This window comes from Hypanus sabinus, chromosome 2 (assembly GCF_030144855.1).
Source record: "Hypanus sabinus isolate sHypSab1 chromosome 2, sHypSab1.hap1, whole genome shotgun sequence".
NCBI classification, from domain to species: Eukaryota; Metazoa; Chordata; class Chondrichthyes; order Myliobatiformes; family Dasyatidae; genus Hypanus; species Hypanus sabinus.
The window spans coordinates 21,571,120-21,594,416 of NC_082707.1; the positions used below are offsets into that span (position 1 = coordinate 21,571,120).

General features: G+C 45.9%; 1 long non-coding RNA gene and 1 other non-coding gene across 2 annotated transcripts in view; one reads left to right on the forward strand and one right to left on the reverse strand.

The window, feature by feature from the left end:
- LOC132404412 (uncharacterized) overlaps positions 1-22,195 on the forward strand; it is a 44,530-nt gene extending 22,335 nt beyond the window's left edge. Inside the window, exons 2-3 of the long non-coding RNA XR_009515529.1 lie at positions 8,869-8,977; positions 21,525-22,195. This is a non-coding gene — a long non-coding RNA (uncharacterized LOC132404412). The remainder of the gene's footprint in view (positions 1-8,868; positions 8,978-21,524) is intronic.
- Positions 14,555-14,627, reverse strand: trnak-cuu (transfer RNA lysine (anticodon CUU)). Its single transcript has one exon. It is a non-coding gene; the product is annotated as a tRNA-Lys (tRNA).
- Positions 22,196-23,297: the final 1,102 nt, after the last annotated feature.

Genomic DNA, 23,297 nt, shown 5'->3' on the forward strand with positions numbered 1-23,297 from the left:
TGATGTTGTAGAGGATGGAGAAGATAGATGCCAGAAATAGGGAGCAAAGAAAAAACAAACCTTCAGAGGATCAAGGTACCAACTGTGGAGGGAAATGGATAGTTGACGTTTTGGGTTGAGACCCTTCATCTATAACACAGGGTCCCTCCTGTTCATGGCTGAGACTAAAGTGCCAGTCACAGAGTCATAGAGCAATGCAGTACAGAAACAGGCTCTTCAGCCCATCTAGTCTGTGCTAACCTGGTCATCTGCCTACCAATCTACCTGCACTTGGAAGATATTCCTCCATACCCCTCTCATCCATATACCTCTCCAAACTTCAATGTTCATAGTAAATTTATTATCAAAATGCATATGTGCCACCATATAATACCCCGAGACTTATTTTCTTGTGGGCATTCATAGTAGATACAAAGAAACACAGTAGAATCAAGGCACATAAGACCAACAAAGAATGTGCAAAAGATGACAAATTGTGCAAATACAAAATGTAAAATAATAATAATAAATAATTAAGTATTGAATACTATTGAAAACATGAGTTGTACACTCCTTGAAAGTTAGCTCATAGGTTGTGGAATTGGTTCAGTGTTGGGGTGAGTGAGGTTATCCGGTCTGGTTTAGGAGACTGATGACTGGGGGTTAATAACTATTTCTGGACCTGGTGGTGTGGGATCCGAGGATCCTGTACCTCCTTTCCGATGGCAGTAGTGAGAAGAGAGCATGGCCTGGGCGGTGGGGGCCCCTGATGATGGATGCTGCTTTCCAGTGACAGAGCTCCTTGTAAGTGTGCTCAATGGTGGGGAGGGCTTTACCTGTGATGTAATAATTAAGGTGCATTTACTGCTCCTGCTGGCAGCTCATTCCACACCCTCACCACCGTCTGAGTGAAGAGGATGCCCCTCAGATTCCCCTTAAGTATGTCCTCCTCAACCTATGACCTCTAGTTCTTGTTTCACTCAACCTGAGGGGAGAACAATGGTCCACCATTTAATTTGGGGTCAATTTCATTCTGCTTGCAATGCATTCTCTGAATGAGAGCTTTATGGTACTGTATGTTGCAATATTTTGGTGGAGATAGAATAATCATACCAAAGAGTTGTACAGCACAGGGGCAGAGCTTTGGCCCAACAGGTCTATGCCAATATTTATGCTTGTCTGCTCATCTCATTTGCCTGCATTCGACACTTTGCCTCCTTAAGACCAGAAGACCATAAGATATAGGAGCAGAATTAGCCCATCGAGTCTGCTCCGCCATTTCATCATGGCTGATCCATTTTCCCTCTTGGCCTCAATCTCCTGTCTTCTCCCCATATCCCTTCATGCCTTGACCAATCATGAATCTATCAATTTCTGCCTTAAACATACATAGATTGGCCTCCACAGCTGCCTGTGACAATGAATTCCACAGACTCACCACTCTCTGGCTAAAGAAATTCTTCTTCATCTCCATTCTAAAAGGATGCTCTCCATTTTGAGGCTGTGTTCACTGGGCTTAGGGTTTTAGACCATAGAAAACATACTTCCCACATCCACTCTATCAAGGCCTTTCACCATTCAACAGATTACAATGAGATCATGCATTCTTCTGAATTCCAGTGACTACAGTCCTAGAGCCATAATATGTTCTTCATATGACAAGCCATTCAATCCTGAAATCATTTTTGTGAATCTCCTTTGAATCCTCTCCAGTTTCAGCCCATCCTTTCTAAGATACGGGGCCCAAAACTGCTCACAATAGTCCAAGGAAGCCTCACCTGTGCTTTACAAAAGCTCAGCATAACGTCCTCTTGAAATGACTAACACTGCATTTGATAAAAGATATGCAGCCGGAAACATCAACTGTACTTTTTTCATAGATGCTGCCTGTCCTGTTGAGTTCCTCCAGCATTTTGTGTGTGCTGCTTGGATTTCCAGTACCTTCAGAGTTTCTCTTGCTTGCAAATTAAACTTCAGGGAATCCTGCACAAAGACTCCCAAGTCCCTTTGCACCCCAGACTTTTGTATTTTCTCTCCATTTAGAAAATAATCAACCCTTTCACTTGTTCTACCAAACTGCAAGACCATACACCTCCTGACACTATTCCATCTGCCATTTCTTTTCCCATTCTCCTAATCTGTCCAAGTCCTTCTGTAGCCTCTCTACCTCCTCAAAATGACCTGCCCCTCCTCCTATCTTTATATTTGTCTAAATGCTTCTAATTGCAATCCCTTAACCTTCGCCAGCTCGATATACTTACAATTTTCTTCACTGTCTCCATTCCTCGGTTAATCACTCGTATTGCCTAATGCCTCAGGGCACTTTATTCATTCTTTCAAATTCAATTATGCAGCTTGGAGTATGTCCATGTGACTTCTCACCTGGGATAGATCACTGCTAATGATCTGTATTCCAATTCAAGCTTTCATAACTTTGTCACCAACACTTTAGGTGCCCTGCTTCTGAATTACTATGATAATAGACAATAGACAATAGGTGGAGAAGTAGACCATTCAGCCCCTCGAGTCTGCACCGCCATTCTGAGATCATGACTGATCATTCACTATCAATACCCAGTCCCTGCCTTGTCCCCATATCCCTTGATTCCCCTATCCATCAGATATCTATCTAGCTCCTTCTTGAAAGCATCCAGAGAATTGGCCTCCACCGTCTTCCGAGGCAGTGCATTCCACACCTCCACAACTCTCTGGGAGAAGAAGTTCTTCCTCAACTCTGTTTTAAATAACTGACCTCTTATTCTCACCGTGGCTCAGCTAATTAGCTAGCACCATCATGGGCACTAGCCTCTGTAGTATCCAGGACTTCAAGGAGTGGTGCCACAGAAAGGCGACCTCCAATATTAAGGACCCCCATCACCCAGGGCATGTCCTCTTCTCGTTGCCACCTTCAGGAAGGAGGTACAGAAGCCTGAAGGCACACACTCAGTGATTCAGCTCCTTCCCCTCCCCCATCCAATTCCTAAATTGGATGATAGGTTCAATGCTAACATGGGATATTGAACCCATGAAGACGACCTCACTTCTTCTTTATTTCCTATTTTTTGCACTACTTATTTAATATAACTATTTAGAAACATAGAAACTTAGAAAATAGGTGCAGGAGTAGGCCATTTGGCCCTTTGAGCCTGCGCTGCCACTCAGTATGACCATGGCTGATCATCCAACTCAGAACCCTGTACCTGCTTTCTCTCCATACCCCCTGATCCCTTTAGCCACAAGGGCCATATCTAACTTCCTCTTAAATATAGCCAATGAACCGGCCTCAACTGTTTCCTGTGGCAGAGAATTCCACAGATTCACCACTCTCTGTGTGAAGAAGATTTTCCTCATCTCAGTCCTAAAAGGCTTCCCCTTTATCCTTAAACTGTGACCCCTCGTTCTGGACTTCCCCAACATCGGAAACAATCTTCCTGCATCTAGCCTGTCCAATCCCTTTAGAATTTTATACGTTTCAATAAGATCCCCCCTCAATCTTCTAAATTCCAGTGAGTATGCAGGATGTAAAATATACATGTGTAAGTTAACTAATTTTCCGACATATGCCAGCGATATTAAGTCTGATTCTGATTCTAGTGGATCTGCCACACAGCTGCAGTGAACTAGTTTCGGTGCTGACGTTGACATCCTCCGCAGGACTTGGGTTCGGTCCTGAGTCCTGTGACCCAGCCTGAAACGGCCACTGCTCATTCCCCTCCATCAACGCTGCCTGAGTTCCCCCGGCATTTTTTTGTACAATGCTTCCGAGTTTTCACATTCTCCACGTGACCATGAGGGTTGCCTCTGGTTTTTCCACATTCCAGAAATGTGAGATTGCTGCCCTAGTGCGTTGGCGAGCGACTGGTGGAGGGCTTAATATGGCAGGAAATATGGTCCAGATGCTGGGAGAGTCCAGTACCAGGGGGCATGGTTTGAGAATAAGGGGTAGGTCATTTAGGATAGAGTTAAGGAAAAACTTCTTCTCCCTGAGAGCTGTGGGGGTCTGGAATGCACTGTCTCGGAAGGCAGTGGAGGCCAATTCTCTGGATGCTTTCAAGAAGGAGCTAGATAGGTATCTTATGGATAGGGGAATCAAAGGATATGAGGACAAGGCAGGAACCGGGTATTGATAGTAGATGATCAGCCATGATCTCAAAATGGTGGTGCAGGCTCGAAGGGCCGAATGGTCTACTTCTGTACCTATTGTCTATTAATAAGGATGTGCAGAGTGGGAATATTGAACGTTGCTTGTTTGATGGCAGATGTTGATTCTATTCAGAAACAAATCGTAATCAGGTTTATTATCATTGACATATGTACTGATATTAATTGTTTTGGGGGGGGGGGCAGTGGTACAGAGGAATGCAAAAAATTACTAAAGGTTGCTTCCGGTCAAGATGGCACCAGCGACCAATGCTCCCTCTGTCGATACCTGCTAGATAGCTCATGAAAATGTCTTTTCTACTTCTTTTACATATGCTTTTCACATTAAATGTGTTTCTGGGACTGCTGGAGTCTATGATTTACAGTTTGGAGATCGACTGAATGATCCAGCACTTCGCTGGCTCTGAGAAGATTCCGGGAAGCGGGTGCGTACTTGGACGGCACTCGATGAGGAGAAACTTCGAGGTGGAGCCCGAGCCAATGTTCAGCTCCATTTCATCAGTGAAAGTGTCCATCAGTTGGCGATTAAGGCCCGGAGGAAGACTGAGATGTCGAGGCGAATACAGAAGGCGAGTGAGAGTTCGGCACTGACAGCTTGTCTTTTGATTTTTGTCTTTTGATCAAAGTTTCTAAACTGTGGACTTTTTCAGACATGAGTTTTAATATTCTGTTCTTTTTATCACCTTTCCTTTTCTGTTTTGTTGTGCGACGGGAGAGAGTTGGTGCATTGATGTTGTTAGTTTTTTCGTGTACTGCAGTTGTTTCTTGGGGGGGGTTGATGTTCCTGTTCCATTTTGTGTGTGTGTGGGGGGGGTGTCGATGATCGGGATGCAGTTCTTTTTTCTGTGTATAGTGGTGGGGTGGGTAGATGTTTCTCTCTGAATGACTTTCGTGTTTTTGCTTTGTTTCGTGGCTATCTGAAGGAGACAAATTTCAGAGTTGTAAAGGGATACGTGCTTTGATAATAATTGAACCTCTGAACCTTTGAATGAGAAATATAAAAAGAAAATAAATACATAGTGCAAAAAAAACTGAGCAAAATAGTGAGGTAGTGCTCATGGAGCATTCAGAAATCTGGTGATGGGGGGGGGGGGGGGAAGAAGCTGTTCCTAAAGCATTGAGTGTGTGTCTTCAGGCTGCAGTATCTCCTCCCCGATGGTAGCAGGGAGAAGATGGGTTGCCCTGGATGGTGCTGATAGGCGCTGCCTTCTTGAGGCAAGGCCTTTTGAAGATATCCTCGAGGGCTGTGAGACTACTGCTCCTGATGGAGCTCTGCAGCCTTTTCCGAACCTGGGCATTGGCGCCTTCATACTGGACGGTGATAAAACCATCTGGTGGTGCATCTGTTGAAATTCGCCAGAGTCTTTGCTGACATACCCAATCACCTTAAACTCGTAATGAAATATAATAGTGCCTACCCATTCAGCTGTATCTCCCGATGACCCTCCGACTTTAACCACTCTGTACGATGGTGGAAAGTTGTCAGTGATTTGGTTTACAATGAAGGTAGTTTATTAAAGGAAAAAAATCACACTATGAGGTACTGTACCTCTGTTCACACAGGCGCACCAGCACTATGTCGAAACACTTGCAGCAGTTTGCAACAATCAGGAGGTCACGCGCCAGAGTCCTAACAGCTAACGTATAAACACATGCGTTACAGCTGCATGTAGACCTGGAAACTGGGAAGAGATCTGATCCTTTTTAACTTTCTCTTAACTTGGAGTGGCACGGTAGTGTGCCGGTTAGCACAAAGCTTTACAGCGTCAGGGTTCACGTCCTGCTGCTGTCTGCAAGAACTTTGTATGCTTTTCCTGATGATCATGTGGGATTCCTCCCACATTCCAAAGACTGGCGTTAGTCAGCTGTGGGCATGTTTTGTTGGTGCCAGAAGCATTCAGAACAAAAGTGAGTCCATAGACATGAAGCCTAGCGCAGCTGGAGCAGGCCACAGTCTCGGCCTCAGTTCAGTGCAGAGCCGGGTGAATGTAGAGGAGCTGAGAGCAGTGGAAACAGGCCACAGTCTCGGCCTCAGTTCAGTGCAGAGCCGGGTGAATGTAGAGGAGCTGAGAGCAGTGGGAACAGGCCACAGTCTCGGCCACAGTTCAGTGCAGAGCCGGGTGAATGTAGAGGAGCTGAGAGCAGTGGGAACAGGCCACAGTCTCGGCCTCAGTTCAGTGCAGAGCCGGGTGAATGTAGAGGAGCTGAGAGCAGTGGGAACAGGCCACAGTCTCGGCCTCAGTTCAGTGCAGAGCCGGGTGAATGTAGAGGAGCTGAGAGCGGTGGGAACAGGCCACAGTCTCGGCCTCAGTTCAGTGCAGAGCCGGGTGAATGTAGAGGAGCTGAGAGCAGTGGGAACAGGCCACAGTCTCGGCCACAGTTCAGTGCAGAGCCGGGTGAATGTAGAGGAGCTGAGAGCAGTGGGAACAGGCCACAGTCTCGGCCTCAGTTCAGTGCAGAGCCGGGTGAATGTAGAGGAGCTGAGAGCAGTGGGAACAGGCCACAGTCTCGGCCTCAGTTCACTGCAGAGCCGGGTGAATGTAGAGGAGCTGAGAGCAGTGGGAACAGGCCACAGTCTCGGCCTCAGTTCAGTGCAGAGCCGGGTGAATGTAGAGGAGCTGAGAGCAGTGGGAACAGGCCACAGTCTCGGCCTCAGTTCAGTGCAGAGCCGGGTGAATGTAGAGGAGCTGAGAGCAGTGGGAACAGGCCACAGTCTCGGCCACAGTTCAGTGCAGAGCCGGGTGAATGTAGAGGAGCTGAGAGCAGTGGGAACAGGCCACAGTCTCGGCCTCAGTTCAGTGCAGAGCCGGGTGAATGTAGAGGAGCTGAGAGCAGTGGGAACAGGCCACAGTCTCGGCCACAGTTCAGTGCAGAGCCGGGTGAATGTAGAGGAGCTGAGAGCAGTGGGAACAGGCCACAGTCTCGGCCTCAGTTCAGTGCAGAGCCGGGTGAATGTAGAGGAGCTGAGAGCAGTGGGAACAGGCCACAGTCTCGGCCTCAGTTCAGTGCAGAGCCGGGTGAATGTAGAGGAGCTGAGAGCGGTGGGAACAGGCCACAGTCTCGGCCTCAGTTCAGTGCAGAGCCGGGTGAATGTAGAGGAGCTGAGAGCAGTGGGAACAGGCCACAGTCTCGGCCACAGTTCAGTGCAGAGCCGGGTGAATGTAGAGGAGCTGAGAGCAGTGGGAACAGGCCACAGTCTCGGCCTCAGTTCAGTGCAGAGCCGGGTGAATGTAGAGGAGCTGAGAGCAGTGGGAACAGGCCACAGTCTCGGCCTCAGTTCACTGCAGAGCCGGGTGAATGTAGAGGAGCTGAGAGCAGTGGGAACAGGCCACAGTCTCGGCCTCAGTTCAGTGCAGAGCCGGGTGAATGTAGAGGAGCTGAGAGCAGTGGGAACAGGCCACAGTCTCGGCCTCAGTTCAGTGCAGAGCCGGGTGAATGTAGAGGAGCTGAGAGCAGTGGGAACAGGCCACAGTCTCGGCCACAGTTCAGTGCAGAGCCGGGTGAATGTAGAGGAGCTGAGAGCAGTGGGAACAGGCCACAGTCTCGGCCTCAGTTCAGTGCAGAGCCGGGTGAATGTAGAGGAGCTGAGAGCAGTGGGAACAGGCCACAGTCTCGGCCTCAGTTCAGTGCAGAGCCGGGTGAATGTAGAGGAGCTGAGAGCAGTGGGAACAGGCCACAGTCTCGGCCACAGTTCAGTGCAGAGCCGGGTGAATGTAGAGGAGCTGAGAGCAGTGGGAACAGGCCACAGTCTCGGCCTCAGTTCAGTGCAGAGCTGGGTGAATGTAGAGGAGCTGAGAGCAGTGGGAACAGGCCACAGTCTCGGCCACAGTTCTGTGCAGAGCCGGGTGAATGTAGAGGAGCTGAGAGCAGTGGGAACAGGCCACAGTCTCGTCCTCAGTTCAGTGCAGAGCCGGGTGAATGTAGAGGAGCTGAGAGCAGTGGGAACAGGCCACAGTCTCGGCCTCAGTTCAGCATAGAGCTGAGTAAATGTTGGGAGATCGGCCTGATCCTTGCCTCTCTCCCGACACCCTGCCTTTTCAGTCCATTTGGCCTGGTGTTTAAATTGTCTGAACATTGGGTTGTTCCTCACGCTCGAACTCGGGCCCTGTCACAGTGATACACTCTGGGCCTGTACCCCACCGCCGCATTTCGGCCCATACACCACCTTTCCAAATTGGCCTGGGACTTAGATCGAGCAAACCTCTCGCTCGGTTTGAGTTCATGGGCTTTAAATCTGCCTTTTATCTGCTCTGACTTTGCTCCACTCCACTCGCCCCAACTTTGCCTCGAATGTGCCTCAACCTTCCCCCGACTTTGCCTCGCACCGGCACGCTTTGACAGTTGACTCACCCTCGCCTGCGCTTGCCTCTCACAACAATTGTTTGTTGTGATCACTTACCGTAAATGTTACCAGAAAACATGTGACACAAATAAAATGAGTCTTTAAGATCTTTTATTTTTATGGCCGTCAGTATCTGAGGATGCTGTGAAACGATACTGGAAGTTATTAAGAACTGAACAGACGTTCTTCATCTTTCAAGTTTCTTTTCAGATATCAACGGCTGGTGGTCTCTGCACCTGGGGCTGCTTCAAACACCCCTCCCCACCCTAGATCTATTCCCTTCTCCCCCCCTCCCATTGGAGGAAAGATAGCAGAATCAGAATCAGGTGTATTATCAAAGAATGTATGTGTCACCATATACTACCCTGAGATTCATTTTGTTGCAGGCATTCACAATGGAACAAAGAAAGACAATAGAAAACTACACAGACAGACTGACAATATGCACAGGAAGACAAACTGTGAAAATACAAAAAAGGAAACTACTAATAATAAGTAAGTAATGCTGAGAATTTGAGTTGCAGAGTCCTTGAAAGTGAGTACATGGATTGTTCAGTGTCGAGGTGAGTGAAGTCGTCCCCTCTGGTTCAGAAGCCTGAGTGTTGAACTGTTCCTGAACCCGGTGGTGTGGGACCTGTGGAGCAGCGAGAAGCAAGCGTGGCTTGAGATTGTTTTGAAGTTTATTCTTTTGTGGCAGCAGTAAGGTACAAGTCATCAAAAGTTACTGTAACTTACAATAAAAATAAATAATAGTGTGTAAGAGGAATAGTGAGGTAGTGTTCCTGCTCTCATGGACCGTTCAGAAATCTGACGGGACAGGGAAGAACTTGTTCCTAAGACATTGAGTATTGGCCCTCGGGCTCCTGTACCTCCTCCCAGATGGTATTAGTGAGAAGAGGACATGCCTCTGATGCCTTCGTGAGGCTCCACCTTCTGAGGATGTCCTCACCGGTGGGGAGGGTTGTGCCCGTGATTGAGCTGGCTGAGTCTTCAGCTCACCACAGCCTTTTTAAAAAATCTTGCCTACCTCCAGGCTCATGGACAGCTTCAACCCCTTTTATACGATTATTGAACTCCAGTACAGTCAGATAGAATCTTGACCTCACAATCTACCTGCACTGCACTTTCTCTGTGACTGTGACACTGTTCCACACTCTGTTTTTGTTTTCGCTTGTACTGCTTTAATACACTGATGTGGTGAAATGACCCGTATAGATGCAGAACAAAGATTTTCACTATGCCTCAGTATCATGTGACAATAATAACCCGATTTAGCAAATGACTAAATCACTTGATGTCCCTGTCACTTGGTCACAATTTGCCTATCACTATTGTGAGAGGAATCTTCTCAGGCATTATCATTATCGGCAATAGTTGTGGCATTGTTAGTATTGATGGTAACATAGAAAACACTCAGACTGAGAATTTGAGCTAAATTCAATATCCCATGCAGTTAGAGAAAAACTCCACCTCCATCAATGACCAGACTTCCTCCCCACATCACAACTTTGTTTCCAGAAGGGAGAGCGATCAGCTGATTAATAAGTACGTAAAGGCCAAGGATTCAGAGGACACACCCCAATTAACAGCGCACCGATTGTCGTCTCGTCGTATGGCGATGACTTGTTTGCAAGTAAGGTGCTCAGATCGAAAAACAACTCAACTCAGCCGTCAACCACCCGAGCCACGCGTCTTCCGAGTTATTTCCAATGCTCACTTTTGTACAATCGGTTTGATGATGCTAGTGTTCTAAATTTCTGAGAAGAAGTACATCATTTCAGACACAGAAAATAACTGAAAATAAACAATATCAAATGAAATTAGCTTAAGTGTGTTATTTTCAAGGTCATTACTTTTTGCAAAATTATTTAAGGATAGTAAACCAGTGCAGCTTCAATCCAAGTATTTCATCATTTGCAAAATATTCTAACATATTTATAGCATTCAAGTATATTGATTCAAACTGTGAGCTTTCTCAGCTTCCAATTAACTCTATCAATACATCTCACTAGTGCCACCTTCTCATATCTAAAAAAAATAACCTCTGCAGATGCTGGAAAATTAAAACAGGAAGCATTGGGTAAACAAATTCCACGACATATGCCAGTAATACTAAATCTGATTCCGATTCTGAAACGCAAGAGGTTCTGAGGATGCTGGAAAGCAAGAACAACACATACAAAATGCTGGATAAATTCAGCAGGTTGGACTGCAACTTTGGCTGTTTACACCTTTCCATAGACGCTGCTTGACCTGCCGAGTTCTTCCAGCATTTCGTGCGCAAAGCGCAGGATTTGTTCAGCAAGTCAGACAAATGTTGGGAAAGAGAAAGAAAGTAATGTTTCCGGTCAATCACCTTTCATCATAATCAGTTATGATGAAAAGTCGGCCTGAAATGCTGAAACTGTTTTTCTCTCCAACAGATCTGCCGAGCATTTCTGTGTCTGCCTCATGCAGTATATGAATATTTAACTTCCCCTACGGACATGCTGTTCACCTCCTCTGCTCCTTAAAGATTTCAGATGCAAAAATAAGCTGATTTTCTTTCAAGAACTGTGCAGTGAAGGGATTCATTTCAGGACACAGGCCAAAATTGTACTTTGGTAAATGTTAAAATTGCAGGGAGCAGATTCTGTTAGTTTCTAATGAACTCTATGCTCATAGAGTTATAAAATTACAGAGCATTGAGAGGGAACCTCTAAGAATGTACTGATCATCTGATACTAATCCCATTTCATTCTGGACCTGAATCAGAATTAGAACTAAAATCTGGTTTATCATCATTACAGACATATGTCATGTTTTGTGGCAGCAAAATGTATGAGCCCTTCTGTTGGCTGGGGTTGACCATGGATGTTGCGCCCCTGGGCAGTATGATACGGAGAGCAAGCTGTTGCCCATGTCGCAGGCTCCCCCTCTCCACGCAGCTGATGAACCCAAAGGAACGGCAGAGACCGATGCAGTTCGGCTCCGGTGGCGTCACAGCCATTCCCATATTCAGCGTTGAACTTAACCTAGGATTGCCTTAGGGTCTTCAGCTCCGGGTTTTTCCCTTGGGGTTTATTCTGGAAGCCTCCCCATGGTGGGTACAGCCACAAGACAGCCGAGGTTTGAGATCAGAGTTTTCCTTCTCGGAGATAAGCTGCCAACCACAGCCTGACGAGCCCCTTCTGATTGGTTTTAAGGCGCCTGTAACCCACCTTTGTCCCTTTTCCTGTCAGTAGAAATGGTTCCGCTGAGGTCAGTAGCTAAGCCACACATGAAGGCCGGGAGTAGGACTTGGTTGTCAGAGGCTATCTGAGATGCATGCCGTTGGGAACATTTAATAGGCAGTGGGTGGGAGCTTATCTCCATCACCACCCCTGGCTATAACAACATTAAGACATTAAGGAAACAGTATATACACATACTCACAGACACACACATTTTGTCGTTATCATGTCAGAGGATCTGTCCTGGGTCCAGCATGTAAGTACCATTATGAAGAAAGCATGGCAACCCCTCTTCTTTCTTAGAAGTTTGCAAAGATTTCGTATGAGCAACTAAAACTTTGATAAACTTCTGCAGATGTGTGGTAGAGAGAACATTGACTGGTTGCATCACAGCCCGGTATGGAACCGCTGATGCCCCCAACAGAAAATCCTACAAAAAGTAGTGGATATTGTCCAGTCCGTCACGGGTAAAACCCTCCCCACCACTGAGCACATCTACATGAAGCACTGTTGCAGGAAAGCATCATCCGTCATCAAAAACCCCCCAACACCCAGGGCATGCTCTCTTCTCACAGCTGCCATCAGGCGGAAGGTACAGGAACCTCAAGACTCACACTACCAGGTTCAGGAACAGTTATTACCCCTCAAGCATCAGGTTCTTGAGCCAGAGGGGATAACTTTACTCAACTTGACTTGCCCATCACTGAACAGTTCCCACAACCTACGGACTCACTTTCAAGGACTCTTCATCTCACGTTCTCAATGTTTATTGCTTATTCATTTATTATAATGTTGTATTTGTAGTTTGTCATCCTTTGCACATTGGTTGTTTGTCTGTCCTTTCGGGTGTGGTCTTTCATTGATTCTATTGTGTTTCTTCAATCTGCTGAGCCTGCCTGCAAGAACATTTCAGGGTTGTATATGGAGGTATACATATACTTTAATAATAAATTGACTTTGAGCACACACACACACACACACACACACACACACACACACACACACACACACACACACACACACACACACACACACACACACACACACACACACAATAAACACTGTAATCTACCTCCTGTGCTTCCTTCACAACTCCCCTTGTCCATTCATCCCTCCTGACACTTATCCTTGCAAGCAGAACAAGTGATACAGCTGCCCCAACGCCTCCTCCCTCACCACCGTTCAGGGCCCCAAACAATCCTTCCAGATGAGGCGACACTTCACCTGTGAGTCTGTTGGGGTCACTTACTGTGCTCAGTGCTCCCAGAGTGGCCTCTGGTATATTGGTGAGACCTGACGTAGATTGGAGACTGCCTCATTGAGCATCTATGCTCCGTCCACCAGAACAAGCAAGATCTCCCAAGGGCCACTTATTTTAATTCCACTTCCCATTCCCATCCCGATATGTCCATCCATGGCTTCCTCCACTGTTGGGATAAGGCTGCACTTAGGTTGGAGGAACAACACCTTATATTCCGTTTGGGTAGCCTCCAACCTGATAGCACGAACATCAAATTCTCAAACTTCCAGTAATGCCTCGCCCTCCCCTCACCATTTTCCATCCCCTTGTCCTTCTCTCATGTTATCTCCTTGTCTGTCCATCACCTCCCTCAGGTGCTCCTCTCCCTACCCCCTGATTTTCTTTGTTCCATGGCCTTCTGTCTCTTTCACCAATCAACTTTGCATTTCTTTGTCTCATTCTTCCCCCTCCGAGTTTCACCTATTGCCTGGTGTTTCTCTCCACTCCCCCCACTTTTCAAATCTACTCCTCAGATTTCATTTCTCCAGTCCTGCTGGAGGGTTTTGGTCCGAAATGTCGACTGTACTATTTTCTACAGAATCCGCCTGGCCTACTGAGTTCCTCCAGCATTTCTTGGTGATGTAGCCCATCCACTTCAAGTTTTGACGCGTTGTGCATTCACAGATGCTCTTCTGCGCACTACTATTTCAACAAATGTTTATTTGAGTTACTGTCGCCTTCCTGTCAGCTTGAACCAGTCTGGCCATTCTCCTCTGACCTCTCTCGTTAACAAGGCATTTTCACCCACAGAATTGCCTCTCACTGGATGTACTTTGTTACTCCTTTGTAAGTTCTAAAGTGTTGTGTGTGAAAATCACAGAAGACTAGCAGTTTCTAAGATATTCAAATCACTTCATCTGTCACCAACAATCATTCCACGGTCAAAGTCACTCAGATCACATTTCTTCCCCATTCTAATATTTGGTTTGAACAACAACTGAACCTCATGACCATGCCTGCATGCTTTTATGCATTGAGTTGATGCCACACGATTGGCTGATTAGATATTTACATTAACGAGCAGGTGTACAGGTGTAGTAGTGCAAAAAGAGAACAAGTAACATGGGGGTAGTGTTCATAGGTTCATGGACTGAACAGAAATCTGATGGTGGAGGGGAAGAAGCTGTTCCTGAAATAGTGAGTCAGGCTCCTGTCCCTCCTCCCTGATGGTAGTTATGAGAAGAGAGCATGTCCTGGGAGATGAATGTCCTTAATGACTGATACTGCCTTTTTGAGGCATCGCACTTTGAAAATGCCTTTGATGGTGGGAGGTGGGGGCTAGTGCCCATAATCGAGCTGGCTGAGTTTGCGACTTCTGCAGCTTTTTCTTATCCTGTGCAGTGGCCCCTCCATACTGGACCGCGATGCACTGTTCCCCACGGTAAATCTAGAATTTTGCAACAGCCTTCAGTGACATAGCAAATCTCCTCAAACTCCTAATGAAATACAACCATGTAACAATTACAGCACGGAAACAAGGCCATCTCGGCCCTTCTGGTCCGTGCCGAACGCTTACTCTTGCCTAGTCCCACCAACCTGCAATATAACCAAAGAAAGCACCGCCCAACGTGGGGCTCGAACCCACGACCCTGAGATTAAGAGTCTCATGCTCTACCGACTGAGCTAGCCGGGCTGTGCTGTAGGCTAGCCTTCTATGTAATTGCATCAATATGTTGGGCACAGGATAGATCTTTATCTTCATCTCTCCCCTGATTCTACCACTATCCTACACAGAGGTGGGTGGAGCATTTAACAGCATCTAACTCACCAACCCACGCGTCTTCTGGAAGTTGGCAGCAACCAGAGCACCCGAAGGAAACCCAGATGGCCACAGCAAGAACACCGCACACTCAAAGACTGAACCTGTGCAGCTAGAACCACCATTCATTTAGCAGATTAAAGTATTTATAAACTAACTGAGATGACAAGGACAGAATTACAGCAGTTTCCAACACACTTGCAAGTTATCCAAATAAAATGATAAAAATCAATCGAATCGATCTTTGATTCATTCAGCTGCATCTTGTTGGCTTGGGCTGGATTATTTTTAGGTTCACATACATACTGGTGAGTGGTTTCAGTTATCACTTGTAAGTAGGTTTGGTGAACTTACAGAACCGAAACTGCTGGCCATAAGCATCAGCTGGTGCATTAGGTTATATTGTAGCGGTGTGCTACACACAGCGCTGCAATAACGACACGGAGTCGGTGAGCTGCAGTTGCAAAAGAGGTTTATTCAAACTTGGTGGCCTCGCTTTAAAGCCTTCACTATCCCGCCCTCCCCGGGCGGGAATGCTGTGGGGGGGGGGGGGGGGGGCGCGTATTCACAGTCCCGTCCCGTGCACGGGCTTTTCCCCTTGCTGGTGAAGTAGGCTTGGCGCCCTCTTTGGGACCGGCCTCAATGCCGGCGCGCGCCGCTTTGTGAGCCGGTTCGAGTGCACTGGGAAGTGGGTCACCACAATATAACAATTACTACTGATTACTATTGCTGTTATTTTTCAGTTAGCACAGAAGTGAACACTGGAGGCTTCTTTTTGCAGATTTATCCTTCCAACATGTTCTTCTTTTCCCCCTACCCTTCCCACCTCTTCTATTCCCACTTGGGCCTCGTACCTCTTCTCTTCAACTGCCTGTCACCTCTCCCTAGTGCCCCTCCTCCTTCCCTTTCACCTGCGGTCCATTCTCCTCTCCTATCAGATTCCTTCTCTTCCGACCCTTTACCTTTCCCACCCAACTGGTTTCGCCTATCACCCTCCCGCCTGTACTCCTGCCCCTTCTGCCTCCTTTTTATTCGGCATCTTCCCCCTTCATTTCCAATCCTGATGAAGGGTCTCAGTCCAAAACGTGAACTGTCCATTCATTCCCATAGACGCTGCCTGACCTGATGAGATCCTCTGGCATTTTGTGTGTGTTGCTTTGGATTTCGAGCGTCTGCAAAATAACTTGTGTTTACTTTTGCAGAATTTGTGGAACAGTCTATATTCAATATGCACTCTGTGCCCATTTTATTAGGCACCTCCTGCTTCTTATAAAGTGGCCACTGAGTGTATGCACATGGCCTTCTGCTGTTGTAACCATCCACTTCAAGATCTGACATGTTTTGTGTTCAGAGATGCCCTTCTGCACAGCACTGTTTTAACACATGGCTATTTGAGTTACTGCCACTTTCCTGTCAACTTGAACCAGTCTGACCATTCTCCTCTGACCTCTCTCATTAAAAAGGTGTCTTTGTCCATGGAACTGATGCTCATTGTATGTTATTTTTTTGTTTCTCACACCATTCTCTGTAAACTCTAGAGACTGCTGTGCATGGAAGTCCGAGGAGATCAGCAGTTTCTGAGATACTCAAACCATCCCGTCTGGCGCCAACAATCATTTCACAGTCAAAGTTTGGTCTGGAAAGTAACTGAACTGCTTGAATATGTCTGCATGTTTTTGAGTTGCTACCACATGATTGGCTGATTTATTGTACCTAATAAAATGGCCACTGAGTGTACGTGTCTACAGCCCTGCCCTCATCAACCTTCTTGGTTACTTCTTAATAAAAACTCAGTCAGATTAATCTCCTACAAACAAAATGCACTTTATGTCCCTAATCAATCCATATCATTCCAAATGCATGTATATCTTATCACTCAGAATCCTCGCCAGTGACTTACCTACCACAGATGTTAGGCTTACAGGTCTATAATTCCAGGGCTTTTCTTTGCAGCTGTTTTTAAAGTAAAGGTACAACATTAGCACCCTCTCATCTTCTGGCACGTCACTAATGCTGATGCTTATTCTGCATGTTGTGTAATTTGCTTTTTTTTAATGGCAGCAGTTTAGTGCAATACATATATAATATATACTATAAGCTAAAATAAGAAATACAGCACTGGGCAAAAGTCTCATGTATATATATATATATATATAGCTAGGCTGCCGAAAACTTTTGCCAGTGTGGAGTGGAGAGTGAGTTTGTGAGGGAGGGATGTAGGGAATGGCAAGGGCAGAGTGCTGCAGGTGAGGTGTGGGACGGGTGGCAGAGAAGCAGTGCCAGGGGTGGGTGCCAGCGAGGTCACTTGATTCCAAACAATTGGTTTATTGATCATTGCAGAATGTCTCTCTGGTGCTTCCCACTCCCCCCCTCCCCACCTACCTCCATTCCCCTTTTCCCAACCATGATTCCCCTCTCCTTGCCCCCTTCCCAATCTCAGTCTACGATAGAGAACCATATCAGAATCAGGTTTATCATCACTCACATTTGTCATGATTTTCCTTTACTGAGGCAGCAGCACTGTGCAATATATAAAATTACTACAGGACTGTGCAAAGTCTTAGGCACCCTAGCTCTAAATACAGTATGTGCCCAAGATTTCTGTGCAGTACTGTATGTATAAGAATTTATATTAAATTACTAATGCAAAAAGAGAGCAAAAACAGTGAAGTAGTGTTCATTGTCCATTGAAGTGTCTGACGACGGTATCTTGTGACAATAGATCAGTGACTGATTGCTGGATGATCGCCTTTACCTTGTAATTTATGTTATGGTATATAAAAGCCAGCTGTTACGTTGGCCCTGTGTCAGCAAAAGCTTCTGATTTGTCACGTGAACAATCACAAGTTGGATTTGTGATTTCTGCAGCTTTCTAAGATGTTGGTCAGGCCCACTTTTGGGCTCATTACCCAAGAAAGGGTGTGCTGGCATTGGAGAGGGTCCAGAGGAGATTCGCAAGAATCCTGGATTGGAAGGGTTATGAGGAATGTTTGACAGCTCTGGGCCTGTGCTCGCTGGCATTCAGAAGAATGACAAAGGGATCTCATTGAAACCTACTGAATATTGAAAAGCTAAGGTAGAGTGGATGAGGAGAGGATGTCTCCTGTTGTGGGAAAGTTGACGACCAGGAGGGCACAGCTTTAGATTAACCCTTTAGAACAGAGATGAAAAGGAATGTCTTTAGCCAGAGGGTGGTGAATCTGTAGAATTCATTGCCACAGGTGGCTGTGGAAACCAAGTCACTGGGCAGTTGATAGGTTCTTGATTAGTTATGGGCGTCAAAGTTTATGTGGAGAAGGCAGGAGAGTGGAGTTTAGAGGGATAATGAATCAGCCTTGTTAGAATGGCAGAACAGACTCAATGGGCTGAATGGCCCAATTCCACTCCAATGTCTTGTTTTCTTCCTCCAGAAGAGAGTCCACTACAGTGGTTGCATACAAAGCAGATTTGGGTAACTACAGTGCGCAAAGGAATGTGTGGATTGCAGGAAATATGCAGCAGGCTACGTCACGACGAAGGCTGCAAAGAACATAAATAGCATCCATATGTATTGGGAAGGAACTGAATGAGGGACTTCTAGCATGGCTGATATTCCAGAGCTTCGGAGTCAGCTGCCTGGACAGGTGATTGCAATGCAGAAGATTAGCATAAGCCCAGAGCTTTGACCTGCTTATAATAATAGAATATGTTCGGAATATTCATTGGCTACCATTAGATTCTTGAAAGTGATACAACATTCCAAATCCCTCATTCGATGGATATGGAGCCAGAAGGCATGTACTTAGTAATCTTAAAGGTAGCCAAGTACCTTAATAGTCATCTGTCATGATTAGAGATAACCTGATACAAGATGGAGGTGGAGGGGGTCAGTAACTTTAAATTCCTTGGCGTTATCATATCAGAGAATCTATCCTGGGATCAGCATGTTAAGTGCCATTATAAAGAAGGCATGCCAGCGTCTCTACTTTCTTAGAAGTTTGTGCAGATTTGGCATGCCGTCTATATCTTAGGTGCACAGTGGAGAGTTTCTTAACTGCTTTTGTCATGGCTAGGAATGGAAACATCAATGCCCAAGAATCAAAAAAAAGGTAGGAACTGTTCAGTTCATCACAGAAAAAGCTAAACCGTGGCAACTGGACGTTATTTTTGTGTTTTGCACCCATTCTCTTTAAATTCTAGAGACCTCAAACATCAGAATAGAGGAGAATACAATCTAAGTGACTTAGATTGTGAAATGATGGTCGGTGCCAGATGGGGTGGTTTGAGTATCTCAGAAACTGCTGATCCCTTGTGATTTTCTCACACAACAGTCTCTAGAGTTTACAGAGAGCCATGCAAAAAAACAAATAAATGTCAAGTGAGTGGCAGTTCTGTGGTCAAAATCACCTGGTTAATGGGAGAGGTCGGAGGAGAATGTCCAGATTAGTGCAAGTTGATAGGAAGGTGACAGTGACTCCAATGACCTTGCGTTAAAACAGTGGTGTGCAGAAGAGCATCTCTTGATGCACAACACATCAAACCTTGAAGTGGATGGGCAACAGAAGCAGAAGACCACGAACAAATCCTCAGTGGTCTCTTTATTAGGTACCTAATAAAGAGACCACTGCATTTATTTTAAGGTATGGTGTTGTTACTGGAGGTAACTTCGTTTCACATACCTGATGCCCTTGTTCTTCTTGGCGGTGCGGGGGTGGAGGCTACAGGTTTGGAAGGTGCTATCAGAGTAGCCTAGCGGAATAACTATATATTTAATTGACTAATTGGATAATTATTCTGCTAGGCTACTATTTGGAGCTACATCACCTCCAACTTTTCTTCCAGTAACAACGCCCTACCTTAAAATACATCCAGTGATCTCTAAAGTTTACAGAGAATAGTGCGAAAAACAAGCAAAAAAAAAACGGAGCAGCAGTCCTCTGGTGGAAACGCCTTGTTAATGCGAAAATTCAGAGGAGAACGGCCAGACTGGTTCAAGCTGACAGGAAAGCAACAGTAACTCAGATAACAACACGCTACAACGGTGTTGGGCAGAAGAGCATCTCTGAATGCACAACGTGCTGAACTTTGAAGTGGATGGGCTACAGCAGCAGAAGACCACAGACTACACTCAGTGGCCACTTTATTAGCTCCAGGAAGTACACAATGAAGTGGCATCTGAGAGTTGAATTCCTGTAAGTATATAAGAGGTCAAGGAGTCATCCAGTTGCACAGAACTGAAAGCAGGCTCTTTGCATATCCGTGTCCGGCTGCACTGTTCATCGGCATTGGGACCATATTCTTTTATGCCTTAACTATTTGTAGGTCTACAGGTTCTATGGAATGTTATCATCATATTCTGTGGTATTAAACCAGAAACATCAGCTTGCAGGACCGTAAAGAAAGCTTTAAGACACATTGGCCTTCATATGTCAACGTATGAAGTGTAGGAGTTGGGATGTCATGTTGAAACTGTATAAGACATTGGTGAAACCTAATTTGGAGAAACATTTGCAATTTTGGTCACCTACCTATAGGAAAGATGTAAATAAGGTTGAAAGAGTACAGAGAAAACGTACAAGGATATTGCCAGGACTTGAAGATCTGAGTTATAAGGAGAGATTGAATAGATTAGGACTTTATTCCTAGGAACCATAGAAGATTGAGGAGAGATTTGATAGAGGTATACAAAATTATGGAGGAGTATAGATAGGGTACACTTAAGCAGGTTTTTTCCACTGAGACTACAACTAGAGGTCAGGAGGTAAGGGTAGGTGAAAGATGAAATGTTTAAGGGGAGACTGAGGGAGAACTTCTTCACTCAGAGGGTGGTGAGAGTGTGGAACGAACTGCCAGCAGAAGTGGTGGATGCAGGTCCAACTTCGACACTCAAGAGAAGTTAGGATCGGTATATGGATGGGTGAGATATGGAGGGTGATGGTCCGGGGTGGGGGGCAGGCTGGTGGGGCTACGCAGAATAACAGTTTTGCATGGACTAGATGCTTCTATGCCGTAGTGCTCTATGAAAAGAAATCAAAGCAATTTGTTTATTTTTCACAAGTTAATGTGTAACTCCAGTGAAGAAGTGATGTCAGCTTTCAACAAATTTGACTGGAAGTGGGTGAAAGATCACTTGCTCAACGTAGAAGCACGTCTGGAGAGCTGCCAGTTGTTTCTGACCTCTGGACACTTCATAGTTCATGGATTCTTTCATCTGAATTAAATAGTTTTGCCATGAAATAAGTTGAATTGTGAGGCTGATAGTGGTGGGAGGAGGGAGATGGGGAGGAAGTGTTACAACATCATGAAAAGTCATCTCAGCGGGATTAGCAATAAAAAAATAAATTGACTTTTCTTGTCAAATTTCAAATCCGAAACAGGAGTCCCATGACCTCAGGAGCTGGTTAATGGCTCTGGAAATTAGACCGATCAGTGGGCTTTGCAACAGTGGTTAATAGTTCTGAACTCAGCACAAAGGATGATCCCTCACACGCTTTAAGACACTCTTTAAACATAGAACAGTACAACACAAAAGCAGGCCCTTCGGCCCACAATGTCCATGCGGAGCATGATGCCAGATTAAACTAAATCACTTCTGCCTGCACACGATCCATATCCCTCCCTTCCCTACATGTTCCGGTGCAGGTCGATGGGAGTAGGTAGGTCAAATGGTTTGGTACAGACTAGATGGGACAAAGGGCCTGTTTCTGTACCGTACTTTTTTATGACTCTACGTCTATCCAAAAACCATAAAGGCTAACAATTTGACCAAGTCTATCTCACCTTTGCTTTCAGCTACGCAGTATGGAATTCTCCAGTGGAACCAGCAATCTCTGGCACTTTATCCAGTTTAATGAAGACAGTTAGTGGTCACTGTATGGGAGTCCTCGTGTGTGAATAGACTGGCCACTCTGCAGAATACTTCCGTTTGGTCCTCAAACCCATCAGCTGTCTGAGACCTCAATTCTCCATCCCACTCACACTCTGACTCCCCATGTTGGGATTCCTCCACTGATTCCTATGGTGACCAATATAAGTTTGAAGAAGAGGACCACACTGTCCGACTTGCTAAGGTGCTTCCCTCAGCATGTAATCTCAGCTAAACAGATTCACCAGCTTGGTTTATAAACTGTAGCATTGAAATTAATACAATGCATTACAGCGCCAGTGACTGGGGTTCAATCTCTGCAGTGATACGGAAGTCAGTTGTATGCTCTTTACGGGACCTTCTGTACCAACGAGCGGAAATACACAGCAACACATCATTTTAACCGTACCCTAATCACAGGACAATTTACTATGACTAATTAACCAAAAAACCAGCATGTCTTTAGACAGTGGAAGGAAAGTGGAGCCCGTGGAGAACATGCAGGGAGAGAAAGAACAAACTACTTACAGACGGCATCGAAATTGAACTCCAAAAAGGCCTGAGCTGTGATACTAAAAAGTTTAATGCCACATTACAATCGAATTCTCCCCGTGACCTTGTGGGTGTCTCACTGATATCACATTGACATTCTCCCCGTGACCATGTGTGTTTCTCACTGATAAATCAGTAACATTCTTCCTGTGCCCTGAGTGTTTCTCACTGATAATACAGTGAGGTTCTCCCCGTTACCCTGTGGGTTTCTCACTGGTAATACAGTGACTTCCTTCCTATGACCCTGTGGTTTCTCACTGATATCACAGTGACGTTCTCCACACCACTCTGTGGGTTCCTCCCTGATATCACAGTGACATTCTCCCAACGACCCTGTGGGTTTCTCAGTGATATCACATTGACATTGTCCCCGTTACACCGTGGGTTTCTCACTGATATCACAGTGACAATCTCTCCATGATGCTGTGGGTTTCTCACTGATATCACAGTTGCCTTTCCCCTAACCCTGTCGGTTTCTCACTGATATCACAGTTACCTTCACCCGTGACCCTGTGGGTTTCTCACTGATATCACAGTTGCCTTTCCCCTAACCCTGTCGGTTTCTCACTGATATCACAGTTACCTTCACCCGTGACCCTGTGGGTTTCTCACTGACATCGCAGTGACATTCTCCCTGTGACCCTGTGAGTTTCTCACTGATACCACAGTTACCTTCCTCCGTGACACTGTGGGTTTCTCACTGAAATCACATTGACATTCTCCCCCTAAAACTGTTGGTTTCTCACTGTTATCACAGTGACGTTCTCCCCGTTACCGTGTGGGTTTCTCACTGATATCAGAGTGATGATCTCCCCAAAACCTGTGGGTTTCTCACTGATATCACAGTGATGATCTCCCCTAACCCTGTGGGTTTCTCACTGATATCAGAGTGATGATCTCTCCTAACCCTGTGGGTTTCTCACTGATATCACATTGACGTTCTCCCCGTGACCCTGGGGTTTTCTCACTAATATCACAGTGACTTTCTTACTGTGACCCTGTGGGTTTCTCACAGATAACACAGTGACATTCTCCCCGTTACCTTGTGGGTTTCACACTGATATCACAGTTACTATCTCACCGTGACTCTATGGAATTCTCACTGTTAGCACAGTGACGTTCTCTCCGTGACCCTGTTGGTTTTTCAC